This window comes from Thunnus maccoyii, chromosome 16, assembly GCF_910596095.1.
Source record: "Thunnus maccoyii chromosome 16, fThuMac1.1, whole genome shotgun sequence".
In the NCBI taxonomy this organism is placed as follows: domain Eukaryota; kingdom Metazoa; phylum Chordata; class Actinopteri; order Scombriformes; family Scombridae; genus Thunnus; species Thunnus maccoyii.
The window spans coordinates 25,197,591-25,214,157 of NC_056548.1; the positions used below are offsets into that span (position 1 = coordinate 25,197,591).

Here is a 16,567-nt window from a genome sequence, read left to right on the forward strand (position 1 = left end):
AAAAAATAACCACTATAGGTAGATTCATCTACTTTGTTTTGGAGTGAGGGCAGAAATCTCAGAGACAGATGTCATATCTTAAAACCTGAGCAAATAAAACCCAAACGACCCGCATGGTTTTTAGATAATTTGGGTGAAGAAACTGTCTAAAGACTGAACATCTCTAATCTAATCTAATCTAATCTATTTTTGATCATTCTTGTACCTTACATACATCAGATGCAACATAAAAAGATGTTTCCACTTCCAGTTTCTCGCATATCATTGGATAATCTGTCGGAGCTCACCCTCACCCAGTTTAGAGTTTAGAAGCTGGGGAGCTATCATCACTTTTTGCATTTTGTTCAACATAGTTCAACAAATCAAATAAGTCTGTTTATCATCCCGTAAGAAATAAGTGCCCCCTCAGCCATAACAAACACATAACTTTGAGTGATTTTGAGAAAACCCTATTGAGGATAATGTGTTCATAGCTCAACTGTTCTGGGCTGTACGCCTTTCTAAATATCGTCGAGGACATGAGGGAAACTCAATCATATGGTTGAGCTAGCTTCTTATTCACATCCATTTCTTGCAAATTGCTCTTTAAAATGTCACCGGCTGCAGTGCCGATGCGTGCATGCAAAATCTTTCCCTTGAGGGAAGGATGGGAATATTTTAGTCCACGGTGTACTTTTGGCCATATGTACATCGCTGCATATCCAGCACTCTGTATGCCTGGGGACAAACAAGTAAAAGTAAAACTGATTGGGAAGGAAGCTTGTTCTTTGCTTGAAGGCAGATGGAGATGCTGGGTGTTTTTTTTAAATTTGATTTTACTGAGATACACCAGCTACAATATATATTCACATTTCATATAATGATTCAAACATTACATGCATATTCTGAAATAGGAAGAGGAAAGAGAGAGTGCATGTAAAATTGAAAGTCACATCCTATATTCTTCAGTTGTATATTTTCTTTTATTGTAATATTATTTTATTGTTATAATTGTTAGTCTTCTGTTTCTATTATCATCTTAACTTTTAAAATATTGTTATTAGGCAATACATTAATCTTATTTGAAAACCTAGCCTACCTTCCACTAACATGTCCACCAACTTAAAAACCTGAGGCCGCATGTCACAGATTTGATGTGAGGGTGTTCGTGTTTGTCCCTCATGAGTGTGTTCTGTTTCCCCGGTCTGGGGGTGAAAAGGTTTGACTCAAAAGACTGGAGTCTGCATCTACCAGGTCATGTTTTATTTTAAGACTAAAAGGGTGGATGTCAAATTTCATGATTGTTACACAGTCCAAATCAACGATTTACCTTTGTGGGATCGTCTCAGTGTGGCACAACTCAGCATCTACACTGTTGCCCCCCCCCCCCCCCCCCCCCCCGTTTGCTCCACAGGTGTGTTGCATCAGTGGCTAATTAAGAGTCACAGCTGTCCAAAAACAACATATTATCACCATTTAGCTGATATGGCAAACATGTTAGCTAAAATATATGGGGTGAGATTGGCATTCATTTTGGGACACGTTTCTAGCCATCAGGCAAATGTAAGTTCAATATTCACTCTTCTTATAGCTCCTAAGGGACATATCTGGCTCTTTAACTGTTAAATGCTTGGCTATGTTCGCTAGCTAGCTGCTAACGTCTTCCTATCTTTTTATGGTTTTCTGGTTAAAACCAGTTGCCTACTGAATCTGGAAATTATTCTAATGAGAGCATTGAGAGTGAACCAAAACAATAAAGTTTATCAGTAAAGTTGTGGGCCGTAAAACCAAAACATTAAAAGAAGCTGAAAAGCTTCATGGGGCTCTTAGAAGTGCAAGGAGCCAACTTTTGGCTTACATGTGGTAATGTCATCTAACGTTACCATAAAAATAATGCATCTTTAAATTTTAGTTTTATACGATAATTGCTCAAAGTTAAAAAACAAAAGTTCTGAAAAATATGAATTATAATGCAAACGGAGAAGATGTTGGATCAAACTTGACTATCATTAAATCCGTTATACAGGTTATCTGTGAAAGTGTTTGAAGTTTCGATGAAGATACAGAATATTCTGCAAATTGGTGAGCATATATATATAAATATATAAAGGAATTCATTCTCTGATTTGTCTCCCTTTTAGAAACAGATTTCACAGTAATAGTGACATTAATGACTGCCAAGAAAGCTCAAAATGCATCAGCGATTTAAAATAGCACCTGGCGTCATACTGTTAAAATTTTTCTCTTTTCCATTTTCTGACTGAATGCCTAATCTTTTCTAAGCTGCCTCATTGTTGGTAATAGCTATAATTTTGAGCTTGGACAAAGACACTGAAAATTTGACTTACAGTAAACTTCCAATGGTTCAGTTATTTCAAATAGTTTGCTGCTGAGACACAGATCTGATCAAATATGGCTTTAGCGAACACAATTCTTCCAAATTAACAAGTTTTAGAGCTGCTTGTGAGGATGCATGCAGGCTTGCAATAGCAGGTAGCAGTGCAAAAACTCTGACTGTACAGTAAACTTTGTGACAAGGCCATCCCAAAGTTAACTTTGCACTGCAGCATTTGAGTGAACCCACTGCACAGAGCCTCAAAGCTAAAAAAAATAGCTGAAATTGCTATTTGCTAAAAAAAAATCGCTATTTGCTAAAATATTTCCATAGTTGCATTCTAAGCATCTCTATGAATCCTTTTAAGTTATGGTTTGAAACAGGAATTTGGCAGGCAAATGTCAAATGATGGTTTCCTCAACAGCTATTAGCGCTGCTGTACTGCTGAGGCTATTTGAAATTCCTGTCTTTCACAGCATTTTCATTTCCCTCATACTATCATAGTTTTCCGTTTTTATTCATAATTTATTCATATGTGCATACTGTAATTCTGCATCAAGCACAGCTCCTGCAAACTATACTACCATGTGATGAAAATCCATCACATTCCTGAAGAGATTTCAGCTGAAAGGAGAAGAAACTGTGGGGTTAAGTGGGTATCTGTCGAAATAGAGTTCAGCAATGAATGAAGAGGACAAACCTAAATTATTCATATGCTGACTACCTTTTCATTAATCTCTGGGAACTAGAAAGTGCTTCACCTCTGCAGGAGTTAATAATAGCTCCTTTAAAGAAGTAAAAGGATGGACGAGAGTCCAAACTGCAGAGGCTCAGAGTAATAAAATACAGCGAGTATACACTGAACCATAAAGTACTGCACTTGCTGGTGAGTTTTAAATTGCTAAACACAATCTCTGTGCATGTGGTAACTTGGTTGTTTGCTGTCTTACAGCAAATAATTCACTAAATAAAATATACCACTAAATATAGTCATGAATGATGCATAAAAAGTAATTTAAGATGAAGTTCAAGCTCAAGATTCTTGAAATCACATTGTTCAATTTCACTGGATTTAGTGAAATTAAAAATGTCATTAAATTCCATAGCAACACTGAAAAGACGTTTTATGGTCAGTATGTGATGTTTAATAAATAACTGTGTCATTGGGTTCGGCTTGACTTGTCATCCACCCCATCGTCTCTACCCCATATGTGCCGTCACTCTTCAGTCTCCACTGTCAGCTATCTAATAAAATCCATAAAAACAACATTAAAAAGAGATGTTCTGTATCAGTTTATGGGTATGTATTACAAGATGTTTTCTTTTGAAGTACCTCAGGAAATGTAATTTGCAATTCATGTGGTGGGACTGCATTCCCCTGACCTTTACAGCACTTGAAAACTTGAGATACACAAGCTTCTACTTTTGCAGGAAAAACAATCTAAAAGTTTAATGACCGCAATGCTTAGTTGGCATGATCACATTAACCTCTCCACTGCCTGGGAAACTGTATACTGTGATTATAGAATCAATGGATATAATCAATGTGCATTTGCTGCACTGCATGTTTAGGAAAATCCTTTGTCCCAAACCACTGAGGCTTCTCTTATCATTTGATGTTCAAAGTTATTTTGCAGCTGTCCTCCTCTCATTTCTGAACATCTTCTTTGTCCCTGTGTTTTCTGAGCTGTCTCTTGTGGCTAACACCCACTCTGGCAGAGAACTGATAACGGCTTGAGGATTAACTTCAGAGACGCACCGCATGTGGTGTAAGTCCCCTCTCCCTCAGCTAAAGCATGAAGTCAACAAAGGACAATGCCATGTCCCCAAATAATGCCGGATGTCAAAGAACCACAGCTCTGGAGGATATTGATTATTGTTTGTGTTTAACCCTGGTGGATTCTATTTAGTGGAGCAATGACAATCCTGTCAGCAGTCATGAAGTTATTAATCCTAAAGAAAGATTCATTTGGTCACTAGACGATGCCCAATATATAGGTCAAGAGCATCAGCTGCAAAGGCACAATATCAGCTGACAAAATGGCTACACATAAAGCTCCAGTTTGCAAAGGATAAGCCCTTGAAACATTTTGACTTCAGTACCCAGACTCAAAAGAAATATCACATTCTTCCTCTTACAAATGACAAGATTAATTCATACACAACAAAATGAAGTGAACGAGGTGGCTAATAAACCTGAATGAGGAAGTTCAGTTGAATTCAGTAATTCAGTTCAGTTGAGTGGCATACTCAGCCCGATAAGACCTGATCTGTCTGAGGTTATAAGCAACATGACCGAATGACAGATACAACATGCTCAGTTAAAGTTAGTTGATTGTGGCAGGAGTAAAGTCATATGTTGGAAAAGAGTTTTCACTGAGATCTGCAATGAGACAGGTTGTCTGGTGGGAAGGACGGAGCTAGGTATCATCAGTGTAGCATTGGTAAGAAAAAAACATGAACAGATAATCAGACCAAGGGAGGTGGTGTACATTTACAAGAGAAGGGGACCAAGCATTGATCCTTGTGGTACCCCAGTAGAAAGGAAGTTTCCTTGCCATGCTACTTTGAATGATCACCGTGTAAGGTACAGTGTGAGATGTACTTATGCTGCATTCACATAATGAGAACGGCAGAATGGAAAGAAGAGAAAAACCTCTGTTATTCTGACTTGGGAGCATTCATGCATTATTTCAAGATGTTCATCCCCATTGCTAGTCATGTATTCATACCATATAGCCTAAACGAGGAACTTTTTTAGTGTGTTATATTTGAGGTGCTTCGTCAACAAGTGAAACCATTTACAAACAAATTGTCTACAGCTACTTTTTAATTAGCTGAATCAACTGAATTAGAGTTAATATGGGATGTTATTTATGTGAATTTGCCACTAGACTCATAGGTTAGTCTCTAAATGCTTCACTAACTGAGGACAATCTCCCAGCTTTCATTGTTAAAACTGGGTGGAAACAATTGGAAAGTTTTACAAAAAAACTCTGTGTTGCAGAACAAATCCAAAGTCTTTAGGGCGGCCTTTCATATTGGGGTGATGACATGCAGTTCACTACGGAGGAGAATGGGGGGAGAGCATCATTTCCAGCAAGGGGTGTCCTTGACAAAATGTAAGGGGCATAGCTTTTTTTTAGCAGCCATTCTTGCCGCTGTTCGAGCAACTACCTTGCATTTAGAAATCCCCAGATGATTGATAGGCAGAGAGATTGTCTGGTAGCCTATTGCGAGACTAAATTGCCACTGGCACTGGCAGTTTTTCCTCTGGTTTATTCATTCCTTTTGTGTAGTTGTTTGTCGTAGATGTCAGAAATTTCCAATATCTCAGACTTGAATTACAAATAGGAAGCTAACGTGAACATTATTTTTTTCCACTGGGCTGCTCACAATTACAGTCTAAATGAGTTAGCTTGTTAGTGTACGTGAATATTCTCAATTTTCTGATACTGAAAAGCAGATGAGTACCATGTTGAGAATGTGGCTGGTATCCAATCTGTAGCAGTACAGAACCATCCTATTAACAGGTTTTATCTCAGAGCAGCCATTGTTCCTGAAACATTATTGGTGATGTGGCTTAGAGGCATACAGATGAAAGTCACCTTCTAGCCATTCTACAATAAATCTCTAAACAGGCATTCATACCATGTAATTACACACATGATTATAGTTGTAGTGTATCTCCTTACATATTTCAGTAGCTGCTGTTGATGCATTCCCATCAGTGGATGCCCCAGTGACCTTGACACGTACAGATCAGGGGGTTGCTCCACTGGTCATAGAACAATGGCATACTCTTTCTGTTGTCCTCACTGTCTCTTAAATTCATTGTAAGAAAAGCAGGTGGCATGTCAGTCTCTTTGAAATGAGCATATATAACTCTTCTTCTCTACCTGGTGCTTCTGGTAAATGGTGAATGCATTAGCATTGCTCCCAATGCTAAAAACCACCAATGATTTTAGACACTTTGTGGGCATGTAATGAGTGTTGAGTTGACAATGCCAGGTTGCTATTAGTCAGACTGATATAATTTCATAAACATCAGATTGTCTCTCCATCCATCATCCATTGTGACAATCTCAGTCACTGCTGCCCAATCATCTTCCTTCTCATTTCAGGTTTTCTGTATTTAAGAGATAAATCATATAAAACAGGGAAACTGGAGACTGCAATGATGAATTCATCCATCATGTTTTTATCCTGTGAGGCCAGTGGCTAGTGTTGTTTTTTTTTCAGCTGTCAGTCAAAGAAACTATACCCTATTTTGTCTCTCAATTGTTGCTCCAGAATTTTGCACATATTGAACCTGAGCTCTACTTTGGAGACTTGAATAATTGAAATGCTCAACTTCTCACAATCTTCTACAGAATTTTTCTCTCATTAAAATGATTGAGACGATTTCAGTAAGCGACTTGGCCATGTGTATGTAGGTTGGAGTTCACAAAAGTTGAACTCAAAGGAAAAGATGGATGTGGATACTTTTTTTCTGTCAACCACATGCATTTGAATGAAAGAGAATGGAATATTAGTACATGTATAATATGAGCTTATCTTTAGAGTCTTAAAAGCACTTAATTGCTGCACTGCTTTTTACACCCTTAGGAATCAAAGACATGACTGAGTAAAAGAGCACCGTACTCCTACCAGACTGGCTAAAACACATCTGCTTCAATTGTCATCATGTCATTTAAAGATGCTATCCTTATTATTCGTAGCTGTTTGCACCATTAAATAACTAATTCTCCACATCTTGGGCTGGCATTCAGTGTGATGCATGCATCAAAACTACAAAGCTGCCAGATTTCTATCAGTGGGGAACAGGAGGATGCCCAACTTCCTCCACCATGTAAGCAAAAAACGTGGAGGATCCATGCATTCCAAATGGCATGACAAATGCTGATGACTAATGACTAAATAGCCTCACAGACCTGCACCACCTGCTTACTGAGCAAGACTCACTGATGCCTACACCACAATGAGTTCCTGCTTGAGGGCAGAAATGATTTTAACTGGCACCCTGCATTTAGCGAGCAGATATCAACCTGACCTGCAGAAGATGAATGTCATGGGTAATTTTCAGTGCGGCCCCTGCCAAGGAACAAATCCACAAAAATAAGTTTCATCCGCATTAAGACAGTTATTCAGACTCACTTATTAGTCAGTTTTGAGTGAATACATTTTGAGCAAAAGCATAAGTTTCTTCAAGTTAAATCTGCTCTAAACAATATCATTATATTGACACTAGATCAAATGGTTATGTGTAATAGGAATGGGGTTGCTCAAGGTGACAAATCCACATAGAAATGTCACCTGACTCTGAAGTTCCCCTCAGTTTAACACAGCATTTTAGCCTCTTTAACTTTAATGTTGTGATTCACTCTCACCACTCTCCTTAGTGTCATTCAGCCACAGCAGGAAATTGTCTTTGGTGAAAAAGGCTTTAAAAACATACAGTGTGTTACCTGCCCAGCACCAAACAGCAGGCAGACAATTAACAACTAGCTGGTGAACCAGATATTTACCTCTGGAGTTCGTAAGAGCAAAACAGAGCTGAAAGGAAAAGGAGAGTGAATTTTGCACTTACATTTGTCACATGGACAAAAGCGCAATTGTAAATGAATGTTAATGTTGCTCTGTGTCTGCTGGATGTGTAAATATTTTTGCTATATCAACTTCATAAAGTGATGATATGTCAACGAATGAATGTTTACAACCCCCACACACCCCAAACATGCATTGCACATATGCTCTGAAAACTGGATGTACTGGTCTAAACTGTAAGAATTAAACCGATACATGATCCATTTTAAGATATTTTTTTCTTCAGTTAAGCATTAAATTGAAGGACAAGATGAATATATTTAATCCCCCCAATTACACATTGCTCAGACAAACAACTCCAGAGATTATTGTAGCTGTTACAGTGTAAAACCACTTGTTAGCCATATGCAAATTCATGTTCCCTCTATTTCAATAGTAAATTACGCCCACACAGAATAGGAGAGAATACTGCTGGACAAGAGTGGGGAGTGAGCCTATCATTTGAGGAATCTCTTTCACGATCGGCCCTGGCTTTAAATACCTCTGTTTAATAGCTGTGTCATGACAGGATAATTACCACTGTCATTCCAACCATTCAAGGGAACTAACAGGCCTGCAGACTACCAACACTTTTTGCCTGTTGGCATCATTCTGCAGGGAATTGTGGTTGCTAGTTGGCAGCAAAATTATGGTAAAATAAAATGAAGATCAGAGTCTGGGTGGCATTCAAGGATAAGCAGGAAAGCAATGCACCACTTCAAAATCGTTAATCTTTATCTAAAAGCTCTTTGATTCCAGCTCTGGTTGGCACTTTGTTCATTTTTGCTAATGTACTCCTCACACCTCGCAAGACCACAGCAACACCATCCATGTGTCAGACATTTAATGGTTCAAATCCAGACTGAATATCACTGCATACAGATCATAACACTACTGGCAGGTGTAAAAGGGGCATTTAACAGCTTTTTTGTTAAAGTTGCCATATTGTAAAATTAATTTAAGAGTTTTTCTTAAGCCTCAAGCCTTTAACTGTGTTCCTTGTTGTCAATAATAAATACACTGACACAGTTGTCATGGCCATTTATAAAAAAACCAAAACAAAACTGTACATTAAAAACTGCAAGGTGTAAAACATGCATTTTAAATGGATGCATGAGCTCGTACCAACATTATCTGTCTTAAGTGCTGTTTTTCACATGGCTGACAACTCCTAAAAACGCAGTGACAAAAAGACATTCAGTTAGCAGAGTGTCCAGTTTCAGAGCTGAAAAAAACCCCCAAAAAAACAAAAAAAGAAAGCAAGGTAAATTGTTGCGAGATTCACATGGACCAAAGAAATCAGCATGTTTCACAGGTTGGCTGTGATTTCATGCTCGGCTGCCCAGCTGAAGCAACCCGCGGAGCTGGATGCATTTCAGGTGCTAAAAGGAGAGTGGTGAAAGGCAATAGAAAACTTGCATAAGCCATCAATGATAGAGAGGGCTTTTGGGAATATGCAGTGCAGTGTGGAAACAAAAGCTGATCGATAACTATGTAGTCAATAACCTTTATGATCAATAACCTGTCCACCTACACAAAGGAGAGACAACATTTGCAACAAAGCAGTGATAACAAATGTCAAGTTTGCCCATGTTTATTAACAAAATGTAAATGTCCTGCAATAAATTTCTCTGGTCATGAAAACCTGTGTTTTGTTGTGTGTAATGTATTATTATGGCTATTAGAATATAAGGATGCATTTCAGCAAAATAGGGGAGGCAATATGCAAGAAAGGGCAACAAAGACTGTTGTGATACACCATGAACTGCCTCTTTCATATATCTGCCTCTTTATATCCTATTCTTTTCATATAACATATCATATTAACGTTTTTATTGTGTTGTGTATAGTACCAGCACATTTAATCTAGTAGAGGTGTTTCAGAAAATGAAAATAATATTCAGTAAAAGCTCAAGAATTCAATAATTTCCTTAAATTAATAAAAGATGAATGAGGGATATTTATAAAATGTTCTAAATTTGGTGGTGTATCGTTCACTGTGCACTTTAAATGGGTCCAACACCAAGATGACATCGTCCCTACCAAGTTTCAAGGCCGTGACTATGAAATGACAGAAAATGAAGCCTTGTTTCCAGACTGACAGTCAATAAATCAATTTAACTTTAAATTAAAAAATGTAGTTATATGATACAAGGAATAACATGTTGGTTCATTGTTCAGCTCTGCTGGAGCCCTGTGACCTGTGACAGCCCCCTGCCACCCACTGCTGGGCCTCTGCGCTGACCCTAGATGTTAACTCCTGAATGACTCCACAACAAAATCCCCTCTGATGGCCTGTGGGTTTATTGCCATGTGCAGTGAGTCAGATAGAGTACGGTTCCGAAAAATAATCTCTTCTCTAGGGCCCATCAGGAAAGAAACTGATGCATCCAGTATGACACTGTGAACACCAGATAAGCAGTGTTGGGAAGTAGTGAACCACATGTAATAAAACTAGTAGTTAACAACATTTTGCAGTAGCTTGCTGGTAGTTCAACTACATTCATAATTGCATAGTGATTTAAGAAGTTAAATTACTTTTTTTGCCATTTTTTGTAGTTAACTACCAAAACTACAAACAATTAAAGGCAATAAAACTAATGATTTTTATTTTTATTTTACAGTGCTTCTCTACTGTAATTGAACCCCTTTTCACCAGCACCGCCCCCAAAAAAGGAAATGCATTCGTGAGGTAGCCACCACCACACACTTGACACACACTGTGCTGCACATGTGCAAAAGGGCAGGCGTTGCTCAGTGTTCACACAGCAACAGCGTCATCATAGATAAATCCCCCGAATCTCAGCCTGAGGAAGAATCACCATGGCCATACTTAAAGGTATACTATGCAGGATTTGTTGGTTGGTGGGAAAGTTGGCCCCTCTTCCCTGGGTCAACAAACGAGTGTGTGTGAGAGAGAGAGAGAAAGAGAGCAAGAGCAGCAAATAGAGAGTGAATAGAGAGAAACTAGAGAGTAAATGAAGACAGCAAATGGTGCTGGTGAGAACAAAGCAGTGAATCAGATAAATAAAATGTTATTTTCTAATTGTTTCCCAGAGGTTACATTCTAAAGCACAAATAAACATACCCACACCTCCACACAACCCTGCAGGAAGGTGCTGTATTGGTGTATTTTGTGTGAACACAGACTTTAATCCTGTTCTTTGTGACCTCTCCACTCAGCCCCGCCTTTGGTCAAGCAGACACACAAAAAAATGCTCAGAAGCATCACGGACACAGCAAAATGATAAAAGAAATACAGGCAGAGGGCAGAGTCTCTTCAGATAAATACACCACCACACACTTCTAGTGGGTCATAAGTGATGGTTGAGAGAGATTACTTTTGTATGAGTCTATACATTGTTTTTAACTTGAGAGCGCTATGCAAGCCAAGAGTGAATACATTCTCTACTGCAAAGATGTCAAACACAAATCTAAGAACATATATAAAGGTGAGTATATTAACATTGACTTTACTAGCTAATTTAGCAAAGTTTAGATAATTAAGCCACATTGTAATGTTAAATACAGGCAAGTGATTTAATTCCATGAACATTAACGTTAGTCTAATTGAATAAAGTCTGTAGTGTTAGTTTGTCGGACAACAATTAAGTTCTATCAAAAACTAACATGTTGCTAACCAGCTAATGCCGGGTTTGCTGACATAAAGCAAACATTAGCTAATGTTAGCTGACGTAGTCATACTATTCTCATGATATGTTTTGCTGCCCATACAATACAAGGGACCAGTTTTTTATGTAATCACCTAGTATTTGATTACAATCACCTGTGTTTGCTGACAAGGGTGTCTGCAATCAATCCAATAGCTTAGCCAGAGTCATTCAAATAAAGGTCTGGCTTGGCTGAGGTTGGCTTGCTGTTCTTTTTCCACCTAAGGTTAATATTGTAACAGCACACACTTTGATTTAAAGTTGATCTGGTGATATAACGGGTAATTCTATGGACCATTGTAAATGCCATGCTATTCTATGTTAACTCATATTCAAAATATGTTTTTCTTTTATTATTAGAGGAAGCATCCACACAAATGAGAGGAGATGGAAGGACAGCTGTAGGAATTCTGTAAAAGACCACAGCTGTCTTCAGGTGATGAGTCTGGATCTGCTAGGGAGCAGCCCTGTACAATGGCACACTTTCTCACAAGGCAAGTGCTGCTGTGTCCCAGGCAAAACTCAACAAACTAACCCTCAGGTTTGTTGTGCAAGGCCTCTATCCACTCAGCATCGTTGAGAGACCAGAGGTTAAAGATTATCTCCATGAGTTGGTACCTGGAAGGCAGACACTTGTGAAGATGGTGGAAGATGAGTCTGTGCACATACGCAGAAACCTCTGCACTACTCTCTCAGCAAGAACACATAGCAACAAATACTGATACATGGTCAACCAACAACAGAAGCTTTTTGGGGGTCACTGTTCGTCGGATCAACCAAAAAACACTCCAGATTCAGTCTGAACCTCTTTCTTGCTGTAGAATCATAGGGAGACATACATTCGATGTTTTAGCTGGTATGCTGGAAGACATACATAAAGATTTTAAGATCAAGCACGAGGTTAGTCTCACAACCACAGACAATGGGTCTAACTTTGTAGAGGCTTTCCAAGTTTATGCCAAAATGCAAGACAGTGATGAGAGGGAGGAAGAGGAAGATGACAGAGACCTGATTTTCACCGAAATGACAAACATCATCAATGATCCTGGAGAGGAGGATTATCACTTACCACAACACTAGAGATATGCCAGTCACACACTGAACCTCGTGGCAACCAAAGATGCAAAAGAGGCTGCCAAAATTTCAGAGCCATTCAAAAAAAATATCCATCCACCCTGTGGAAATGTCAAGCCCTCTGGAACAAACAGAGCCGCAGCACGCAGGCTCCAGACATCATCCAGGAAATACTTGGAAACCAGTTGGTCATTCTAAATGTAACTTGCTGGAACTCGACCTACAACGCCCTGGAGAGACTGAAGAGAATCACCACAGCAGGAGAAGGAGACCTGGATGATGTGTGTGGAAGGCTCCAAACAAGCAGGGAAGACGTGTGACGCAGTGAATATGTCACGGTAAATGTTATTAATATAGCAGTACTGAAACAAGTGTACAATATACTCTCTCTCAGCATGTGTTGTAGTGCAAGAGAATTTTGAGGTCATATTAGAACGTGAAATCCAGACTTGGACACACATGCACACACACATGCCGTACCCTCTCCCACACATGCGCACACACACACACACAAACACACACACACACACATAGAAACCTACACAGACTGGGGGATTGGGAAACCTGTAAACATACTACCTATTTTACTCATCATTTGCTTTTCTTGTCTTATTTGTCTCTTTATGATTATTGCTTAAATGAATGTTTTATACGTAACCATTTTTAGAGGTTTCTGTAAGATACTCATAAATTTCTCTTGTATTAATAAAATATATTTAATCTGTTCTCAGGTTTGGGTACGTGTTTGAAAGCATCAAGTGCCTAATGGCAACTGCGAGCAATACGTACCAACGAAACGGAAGAGAGGCATAGAGACACGTCTGAGAGAAGAGGTGAGGTGGCTGCAAACACCCTTCAGCATCTCCAACAACAGAGGAAGAGGAAACAGCAAGTTCCTCTTCCTCTGTTGTTGAGGAAGAGGAACTTGCTGTTTCCTCTTCCTCTGTAGAAAAGGAAGAGGAATCACTTCTTTCTCTCCGAGGAAGAAAGATGACAAAGTAGAAAAGGCGGAAATCTCCCTGAAGATATATCCCCACTAACTGTGTTCTCATCTCTGCCAAACATGTGAAAAGTCTTTAGAAGGTTCAATACCAGCCAGTGCTGCGTGTGAGCAGCTTTTCAGCGTTGGCAAGGACATTTTCAGTGCCAAACAGTAACGCCTGGTGGAAAAGAACTTTGAGAGACTGCTCATGTGTCATATAAACGAGAGATTCTGCTCTGACAAGTAAAAAGATAGGCCCATTGTTTAGACCAGGGTTCATGCTGTCTAAAAAGGTGCAAGTTAAAGACTGTTTTAGTCGTTAATATTGTACAAGTCAGATGTTACAAAACAGGCCCACTTTATTAGACCTGTGCTCAAGTCGGTCAAACGGCCTAAAACAGTGCAAGTTAATTTTTCAATTTATTTTTTACTGTTTTAGATTTAGTTAGATAATACAAAATCCAGATTTGTTTACAACAAAAATATAACATTCCTCGCAATTTTTTCCTTGTGAACAGCCAGGTGTGATTGTTTTGTTTAGGACAGGTTTAGGTCTCACAGGTATACCAGGAAGCTGGATTGTCAGCTCACCTGTGAAAAATATTTGGCTGTAGTTTTTAATGTTTTGAATCTGAATTTATAAAACTAAACTTGAGTATAATAGGTGTCAATTAGTCATAAGTATTGATTATTACTACTTATTAGCAAATGTTCAGTGGTCGCAAGCTGTTTTAGAAGCATGCAACCACCTGGACTCTAGTTTCTGGAGGGCAGGTGTCTGATTCAAGGTCACTGTCAGCTGACATTCCTTGCACTTTGAATGAATAGTGTTTTTTTTTTTTTTTTGGTTTATGTATGACCTGTGAACAAGTGGGCACTTTTTGCAATAAACTCAATTGAGTGGCATCACATGTTCATTGTCAATTTGATAATTTTTCTTACTAAGTAGTTTGAACTTTTTCTAAGTAGCTTTAGTTAACCAAATTAGATTTCTCCCCAGGGTAGCTTTGCTGTGGTTCAACTTCTTCTAGTGTGAAGTAATTGGTTGCTTGCAAAGCTATGCTTTCAAAGTAGCTTCCCCAACACAGTAAATAAGTTTGGTTTTCTCTCTAGAGTGCATCTCATCTCACTGCACATAATTTAAATAAAACACAGACTCAGCAGATTATCAATTTTGTGGTCCATAGTTTTGATATCATAAATAGATTATCTGAAGCAAAACATTCTGTATAACAAGGTTTTTGGTGCTTAGTATGTCACACACACACACACACACACACACACACACACACACACACACACACACACATATTTTCACATTTTCACACTTGACTGTGGTTAAGATGTAAATGGGGTTGATAATTTTCAAAAGGTACCTATTGTAGAAACTGAGATATTTATTGGCAGGGCTGATCTCAGCGGGGCTACTGCAAAATATATATTACAGACAAACAGATATTTTGTCTAAACATGGTGTGTTGATTAGAATACAATACCCCTCATCAGAAAACAGAAACACTTTGCAGATCCAACACTTGGTTCTCCTATTTATAGCTTTGGGAGAAAGAGTTGTTACTTTTCACAAATATGGACTGGATTGTTCAGGATTATATTAATATAAAAAGGTAAAATAACTGCAGTGGTATTAGCACAAATGCTTTGACATACAGGTATTTAATAGCAAGACTAGTCAACTTGATACCCTCCTCCACACAATGTTCATTTTACACAGAAACTGTAATTTTCTATCATGTATACAAGAGTTATGTTGATTATGCTGATTTTGAAACATTTCTCCAATAACAAAATGTTGTTTTTGTGTATCTGATAAGTCACCCTGCATATTCTGATTAAACATAGTCCACAAACCAAATTCAAGCGTGTACCCCCATCTTGTGGATACATCATATATTGCAAACAGTCTCTTCCCGGTGATAAGACAGAGTGGTGATCAACAACGCCAAATACAGTACACAGCTGCTTACTATAAAAACCTGCAGCCATAGCAGAGTTTCTCCTATTTCTTTCCTGAGTTAAACTAGTTTTTGGGTCAGACATTTTTTGCTTGAAATACTGCCTTAACTAGGACTACAAGCAGGCTATAAGCTAGTTTGACAGTAAATACACAATAATGCTGTAATGTTTTGAAAAATGCCCCAAATCAAACATGTAAATATACAGATTTCTGCTGTATATTTGAATATATGTGCACATAATGTATAGTTATAGTATAATATATAGTTAATGTATAGTGATTTTAAAACATCACCACTTGAGGGTTCATTATTGACCTTGTCGTTTGACAAGAAAATCTTAACACAAAAAAATCCACTTACTGGAAATTTTCCAGGGCTTTCAATCACATTTCACGGCCTTCATCAGCAGAGGGAGTTTGCTCAGTTGTTATGGAGATGGTTCATTTGTCATCAAGTGACCTAAGTATTGAATTGCAGGTCAGGACATAACAGGATTACGTCGTCACATGTTTGCCTGCGGGCAAATAGGAAAAGGTTAAAACTGCGATAAATCTAATGTTCTATTTTTTCACATAAATATCACCTCATAATATAGACTTGGGGCTGCACATAGAAAGCGAGGCTGGATCATCAGGAGGCCCTTAAGTTCCCAAGATCACTTTATGGCAAGTAATTTGTGGTAATTTGATTGAAGTGATTTGAAGTGATGAATGTAAACTCAAACTGTAAGAGCCTAATGGTGACCTAATCCTGTTTCCTCTATTTCCAGCAAGTTATTGCCCCCAAAATGTTAATGAAATACATGGCTCTCCTTTTTGTGATAATGTGAGGGAGCCCACACAAAGTGTAGCCAGGGGCCTTTCACATGATCACCTTAAACTGCCAGTGGGGTTGATGAACAGCAAATTAAATAGAGGTGGACTGTAAAAGAGGATGCAAACAATATTTTTTATTTCTACAATTT

The 16,567-nt window shown here is 38.4% G+C and overlaps 1 long non-coding RNA gene across 1 annotated transcript; it reads left to right on the forward strand.

Moving 5' to 3' along the window:
- Nucleotides 1–11,738: 11,738 nt before the first annotated feature.
- LOC121881227 lies at nucleotides 11,739–13,533 on the forward strand. The gene is made up of 3 exons (XR_006091722.1): nucleotides 11,739–11,797; nucleotides 11,932–12,983; nucleotides 13,377–13,533. It is a non-coding gene; the product is annotated as an uncharacterized LOC121881227 (long non-coding RNA).
- The last annotated feature ends 3,034 nt before the right edge of the window (nucleotides 13,534–16,567 follow it).